This window comes from Homarus americanus, unplaced genomic scaffold, assembly GCF_018991925.1.
Source record: "Homarus americanus isolate GMGI-L3 unplaced genomic scaffold, GMGI_Hamer_2.0 scaffold26351, whole genome shotgun sequence".
Taxonomy (NCBI): domain Eukaryota; kingdom Metazoa; phylum Arthropoda; class Malacostraca; order Decapoda; family Nephropidae; genus Homarus; species Homarus americanus.
Genome location: NW_024724368.1, coordinates 4,787,885 through 4,796,458, shown reverse-complemented (window position 1 = coordinate 4,796,458; position 8,574 = coordinate 4,787,885).

The following is an 8,574-nucleotide window of genomic DNA, read 5'->3' as shown; positions in this document are numbered from 1 at the left end:
CTGCCATTCGGTTATGAAATTTGTCAAATAGTTATGTAACAATGTCTCAACGGATATGTGAAAAGGTGTACTGCTTTAGAACTGCTGCCATCACTGTACAAGTACAAGAGACCAAACGTACTTCAGCTACTATTAAAAATTATAATACTAAAAATAAGTTACACAGAGAGTTCTATCTCATAATTTTTAATTGTTAGACTAGTGTTACTATCCTTGTTACGCGCTAAAGACCTTCGTTGTTGAAGAACAGTACTGGTAATGGCATAACAAGTCATTATTATTAAAAAAATCTCCATTAATATTTGACTTCATATCCTATACATAGTATACAGTATAACAAGGATTATAGATGACTGAATAATTAGGCTCCTTCAACATCCAACAACAGTTATCACGCTAACTAGTTTGGCAAACTGACCGCTCACACGGAATCAACCTGTCAATTCACTCAGACAGCCTCGTAGGTGTGCTACACTCACGTGTCACCCCACACCACCGCGACCATATTTTGCGGGAATAATCATGAACAAGTCGAATCCCAAAAAAAAATCGGTGACTGGACCTTGGATTGCTTCTAGTTGAAAGCGAGCAACTTGACGTGGTCAGTCAGTGATGATACGATCCAGCACCACCGGGTTGATTGTTCTGTTGTGCGGCGATAACACCAACAAACTTATTAATTTTGTCGCCATGACGCACGTGTTCATGACATCTTGACACAGGTGACCACCTGCCAGACAAATAGTGGACGAAAAACATAGAAATTAAACCTCCGTCGACGGAATTATAACCAGTTCCAAGATACTATCTTCTGATTTAACTCAACTTGAGTCGAACAAATGAAACACCATTGTTCTGTTGGACCAAAAACCAGAATGAACATGTTGAAAAATGGGGTTAAAGGTCGCTATCTATAACCAATAGGTTGACCACGCCAGCCAGTACTGCCTCTCTTGTGCCATACTCTGATTCTCTGGTAACTTTGCTTCTTGCAATGTGTTTATCACCGACAGGTTCACTGTAACCCAAGAGCTGCTGTGTAATGGTGTATTTCAATAGAAATGTGACCGCTTCTTATCACACACAAATTTATACTCCATATATATATATATATATATATATATATATATATATATATATATATATATATATATATATATATATATATATATATATATATCAATTAAATGTTGTGATAGAGATGAAGGAGTGATAGGTTAAGTCACGAGCAGCTACAACCACTCCTAAGTAAAAGTTCAAGGCTGATCCTTACATGGATACCTTGCTGTATACGTTAACGCTCGTCACCTTCGTCATATCCTCTCCAGGCAGTATATTATCGATTGCTGTTACTTCAAGTCTTCCTGCGACGCTACAAACAAGTTATCTCTCAGAATGGATTTCATCCTATAGTAAAGTCGAACATTAATATCAAATTAACTTAACTGAACGTGCGATACACAATGATCAACACACACGTTGAGATTGTGGCAACGTGCAGTTCAGGCTGTAAACAGCACTTGCTACTCCGAGTTTTTATCATTCTCGAGACAGATAATGCAGTTGCCTTAGTTCGATTTGTTTATTTGATTATGTATCTTTTCATGTGCTCTATAGATGAACCCTTAAGACTAGAATGTTCATATTTGTCTCTCTTTAAGATGAAGGTGTCAAGACCAGTGCGAATATCAGTTACTGGTCTACAAAGTCTATCTGTTTCTGAGTCTTACCATACCTCCTAAATTCTTCGGCGGGAACTACTACAGGGCAGTTGTTTACGAGGGAAAGCGATCACGTTAATAAAAGATGACATCCTGCTTAATTGATGGAAGCTTGAACAGTATATAGATGAGAGGGACTCCAGCCGGATATACTGTTGCAACAACTTGAGTGTGACCATAAATTCAAAGACTGTGTGTTCCTTTGGCACAGTCTATAAATTTAGGAAGGATCCAGACAGACAATACATGACGGTTCTATCAGCCCTTCCCAGCACAATCCATTTTTGGGGAGACATTGATCAGGGGCGTGCAAGGCAAGACGTGCAGGAGCTGATCTCATGCCTGCAACAGCTCCAGGTCTCGCCCCAACCTCCAAGATGCTCAATGCTCGCCACTGCTAGGTAGCCAAACCGCCACTTTATCCTGTCAAATTGTTCAACTAACTATAGTCACCCCCTCACGACATGTGGGTGATGATCGGCTGATTTATATCAACTAGACTTGGAAGTGAGGCAAGGTTACCTGGGCAGATGAGAACTACATGACTTGTGTTATTGTTAATGGGATTTTTGTTATTGCCTGGGACACTTTTAATCCGTGCCAGATACATTTTGTTGATTCACAATATGGACAGTAAACACCGACTGGGTAACGTCTATGGAACAATCTTCGCTCTTATAATGTTAAATGACAACAAGGACAAGGTCAGCCCAGTAACGAGATATTATATATTAGGGAATAAGTCTAAGTAAACACTCTGTGTATGTGTGTGTGTGTGTGATGACCTTGGTCCTGATGAAAGCCTCAGACCACGCCACAAAAGGAAGTATAATTAACATTATATATATATATATATATATATATATATATATATATATATATATATATATATATATATATATATATATATATATATATATATATATATTTCGAATGACTTTTTTCATAACTTAAAGATTCTTTTTACATCTTTCTAAATCTAAATAAAAAAGTGATACCAGATTTCATTTCTCTCGATGTTTAACAAAATAAACTACAGTAATGATATCTCGACATCAAGGCGTCTGTATTGTCACATTGAAGTCAACGGAGAAAACGAGCGATAGAGTCAGTCATACACTCAGTCATGAAGTTTTAAAAGATGCTTGATGCAAATAAAAGTAAAATATCATTTTGGCAATTTGTTAATTCCTCGTACACTATAAATGTATATTAGGTTTCCGAGAAGGTTAACAAAATACTGTCATGCAGTTTTATCAGCGTCACGACTGCACAGAATCGACACCTGAACCGATGAAAATGACATTCTCATCACTCTCATCAATATCGCTGATCTCACCTATGAAAAGTTTGCTTTACACACACACACACACACACACACACACACACACACACACACACACACACAGTATTTTGAAAACTGAAGTTAAAAACCTCAGTAAATGTCTTTCTTTTTCGGTGACACAAGATGGCTACGAGGATATAATGCCCCGCTCCCGGTCGATAAGCTTTTCCCTGCCTCAGTACTTCAGCTAGGGAAATTTACGATCCATAAATCAAAAGATACAAAAATTTACCGAGTGGTTTAAAGAACACTGGCAAGAGTTTATGACGGAACACCTCGTAAATAACCAGTCTATTGAAGCACAGTACGAGATCCGCCTTCCTATGTTGATATTATTATTTACATCATCCCAAACCCTGCTAAACGTTCCGTCCAGCTACCTTTAATGTCCTACAACTCTCAATATTCCTTTCATACAACAGGAAACAATTCGAAGGGATTAGCAGAAATACGGGGAGTTATTTTGCTTTGTGCCTCATAATACTAATAACTTAAAATCATGTGGCAGTCAATTATATCCTTGTATTCTGATTGCAACTTGGGAAGGAACATAATAATTTACTTTTATAATCACAACATCGCCCTCAACCCATGAAACTCTTGGATTTTTTTTTACCTTACCTGATTAATTAATAAAACTTATGCATAATGACAATAACTTTAAATTGCAACGTCAAGACGATCACAGAGAAACGAAAGTATTATTGACCTCGAAATTCATCAAAAACCCTACCTAAATATATAAATTATCGCAGGTATTGCTTGCTGGTAGCGTTATGTGACGGTCTGACTCACGTTATCAGGTGTCAATGATTAGTTTTGTGATGAACCAACGCTGTTGGTCTCGTATTTTCGTCAGTTCACTTGCTGTAGTAAATCACCGAGGAGGGATATAAAGGTTTTGGGTTCTAAAAATCACAAATATTATTATTATTATTATTATTATTATAGTACGTAGTAGTAGTAGTAATATTAGTGATGGTGATATTATCATCATTATTATTATTATTATTATTATTATTATTATTATTATCATCATCATCATTCCACGTGCATAACCGGTTGATATCAACACCGTCCCTTGTCTTCACTAAGAAAAGTGTAAAAGAAATACTGCACCGACATTCCGGTTTAACAAGTCGCTCAACGGGTGAACCAGAACACCACTTCTCCCTGTATTGGGATAACACTCTAACTAAACAAAACACTATTTAAACTTATAAAAAAAGGCTAATTAAGGGAACTTGATATATATACAAGGACTCGAGGTTACCGTTTTAGATTATGATCATTAAACGAGCGCAAATTGAGTTAATTACAAGAGAATTTAAAAAATAATAATTAGAGGTACAAAGCCATTCCATTATTACCACTGAACTCGAGGTTAGAAGTTAAGGTTTAATTCATTGGGCTGAAATTACTGTATTGATATTTTGAGTTTCAATTGTTGTTAGTGTATAAAATACAGCCAATTAGAGTTCATTATTAGGCATGATGATTCAGATGACTGACTATGCATTTCAGAAATCTGGTTGATAGAAAATAACAAGTTTTTCACAGTTTCAACAGTAACGAAAACGAAGATAAAAATAGGCTATTCCTTTGTGAGCGACACCAACCTGCCTCGCCGTCACACACTATGACCTTTACACTATGGCATTGTGACCTTTACAATCTGAGACTGGTAGAACAACTGCCTTAGCATTAGAGGCCTGAATTGTCTCTGTTTTCTACGCACTTATGTAATATGGGTTTTAGGCTACATATGAGGGAGAGGTTTTACCCAAGTGCTGACAGTCTTCTCCGGAGCATTGATGTAAGCTTATAATACAAGTATATTAAATAAGTTGTAGCTAGGTTTAAAATTATCAATATTTTCCGTCTTTATTCTCGCATTTCTCATGTATGGAACTGCATCCCCTCTCAAGCCTATCCGTCAACATACAACTACGTTAAGTACAGTGTACAAATGTGTCTGAGGAAACCTAACTTGATTATGGATCACAGTAATTGCAAGTGTCTTTTTCTGCGAACGTATTAAAACGTTCGGTTCTACGGTTCAAGTCCGTCCCCTTGATCACAACCTGCGCTTTGCCTAACCCGCTCACCACCATCAGCCTTCCCATTTCGTGCACAGCCATTACCCGCCTCACCAGCCTCCCCGTATCTCAAGGTTATGGAGTGGTCTGGTAGGTTTGTCAGATACTTAAAGTGATTCTCGCTGGGTTTTTTTTTTTCCAGCCATTCCGCTGTTGATAATTAGCAACTTGTGTGAGGCCACTAGCGGTAAAGGGGACATTGTTATACGAGCCTCACTGAGGATGAGGGGACGAAACTAATTACAATTTCCAAATGACAACATTACTGTCGCCTGCTCTTTGTCACAGCGCAAGTGAGTGTTAATGCTCTCTCACATGTTCTTATAAACGGAATTTGGGGAATTTAGGTTTTAGCAGGTTAGATGACGTTGAAAGTTTTTAGAAACAATGTATTGCAATTATTATTTTATTCCAGTGCTAATTTCTGCTTCTTGTTTGATGAGATGTTGACATGATTGAAACACACACACACACACACACACACACACACACACACACACACACTTCCTTCTTAAAAAGAGCAACACATCTTATTAACCACTATAACAATGCTGGTGAAGTTCCTGATTAATGTAAAGCTGACACTATCTGGCCTCTGTCAGCACACACACACACACGCGCGCGCACCTCACGAGCCAGCCACACTGAGCTACCTACAGTAAAACGAAAAATACTGTATACCGTCAGTTTAAATGCAACATCAAAATACTGGGATTTCTCAGATAGTGTTTGACTTGTAATTCCCACCATACGCCTCAGTTACTGTAATAACCGAGTGAACTTCTGTAATATATCATATAAATCGCTATTAAGTGTATCCTTACAACCTGCTTCATGGTAAAAGAAGTGGTTAATAACACCCGATGATCGACTCCAGTGAGGACGGTGTTTACGGTTTACGTAAGGATGAGTCTCCGCACGTGTGTCAACAGGGCGTGAATGGGTAACATGGCGTGACTGAAACAAAAACTGGGCCCTGTGCTGCTAAGAGGAGTGTAGGACGTTTGGGGCACAGGTTAGGACCTAACTTAGCCTAACCGTGGCCCAAACGTCCGCTCACTGTTACTGTAGACTCCGATCTGTTCACTAAGGGTCGCTTTGATACAAGAGAATCGTGATTCTCTTTATATATCAGCAAAAGATTTTACTTCCATTATATATACGGAACATTAAAGGCTCCTTTAAATACTAAATAATAATACGTTTTATTAAGAATCAGAATGCGTCACGCTTAGCCTCCGCGGGTAATTCATACCTCGGTGCCAGTACAACTTTGTACCACTCAATAGTTGTTTAACTAATCTTAGATGTGATAAGACCCAACTAAGTTCTAATAATGTGTCAAACAGTGCAGCACTATACTAAAATGGGTAAGATACATTTCATACCAGAAGTTGTTACACCATGATGCCAGTCACCTAACCTGCTCTCTTAATGTGTTTTAGTACTTGTACGGGAGAAGCAAAACGCGTCTCTCGTATCTAATTGTCATCGAAGATTTTTTCTTAAAGATTCAGAACATTAAATGCAATTATAAAAAATATTTATCCCCATGACAAAGATCTTCTCGGGTGGATTGATGCAGGTGAGTACGGTACGTAGCCTACCTGAGAGTGGTCAGCCACACCCCGCACCAGTTTTCCTGTAGGTTGGGAATCTTAAGACGATTCTCATCATGTTTCTCGCCAATTCTACTGTAAGAATTTTAAGAGTCTGGTAACTCTGTTTTTTATAATGAATTACTGCACTTCAACAATTAATGATCTTAAAACGTGTATTCTAGGTCAGTAACTGCCCTAGACAACAATACTGTACAAGATATTAGACATCTCTCCGGAGAAAGGTAACTCAATATATACACTAAATAGTCTCTAAGATTATAAGCTAGACAATTAATAAGACTGTATAAATATAGTTTACCTTAAGAGAGACTTCAACTAACAACCTGATTTACATGAAAATTTGTAATACTGAATATAAAAATCCTTGTTATAAAAAAAGCATTAATTGTCTCTCCCATAGATTTAATTTCTTTAAAATTTGAGGTGGAAACGTGGATGTTTTTTATGACTATTTAGCGACACTGACTATAATCAACATAAAAAGTACAAATAAACATGAAAGAAAAAAAATTATAGCAAGAACAACAATTCGATTTTAGATTCCGATCCAATCAACCATTGATCACAACCCGGTATGATCGACAACTGGCCCTTGTACAGTACAGCACCGAGGTGACTCAATATTGACAACACGCGCGACGTAGCCCTAACATGATGAAGGTTATTATGACACTGTAGACAAGGTGTGTCATTAGTCAGCATCCAGACAAAATTCTATATAAACTTTTACTGTAAACTATGAACAAGTATACAAGTATTTATGATCCTCGTCTCACATGAAGCACGACAAATTTCACCATACAGTGCGTATATGACTTATTGCCATAAATTCTGCATTAAAACAAACATTATCCGTATCAGTACTGTGAGGTGGGGAGTGAGACAGGTGCCCTTTGGTGGTCCAACCCCTTTAGTTTTGACCAGATATGTTTTTACTACAGGTAGAGTAGAACCAGGAAATGATACATCCATGCATCTAAACTATGTCTCGAATTTATAAGACTAATAAGAAAATAATGTAACTACGACGTTGGCATGCATGCATAATGTGGACGCTGGCCTTCATAAAAAAATGGTAACCGGTAGTTAGTTTATAAAAACAAACATTAAAACGACAATAGTCTACAGAAAATATTTAACGTTCATGAAATGTAATATCACGTTCATGTATTTCTAGAAAGTTCCACAGTTGGCTCATTCTCCCTTGCAATTAAAACCAGCTTCTCTTATTAAATGTTGTTGATATCTTTAATTATATGTCCACAAAAACCTCAAATCTCCCACCGTTGCTTATAACGATAAACAATTTCCACTTTAGACAAGTATTCTACACACATTGCAATAAGACTTTTTTTCTTGCAACTATATTTATTTTCGTTTTGATTTATTATTTTATACAAACTAAAGAACAAGTTACCAAAAAGAAACTTAAAAATTAATTTGGGGCGAAAACATAAAATGGTCCTACCTTCTGGTCGTTAAGTAAATAGCTTTATATATAACTTAAAACAGTAACACATTTGATCAGTTAATTTAGAATCCATATATTAGGAAAAGGTGTGGATAAAAATAATTTACTCCAACAAATTAAACAAGAATTCATGAAATTTGAATCAGTCTGACATCATAACACGCGGTCCTTCCTCGTGCCCAGTCCCCGAGATCACGTATTATTATTATTATTATTAAGTACCAATCGCCGGAGAACAGAGCAATTATAGATTACAATTTACTTTAACTTTATTTGTATCGAGTGTTTGAAATGACTTGGTGTATTGTACAACTTG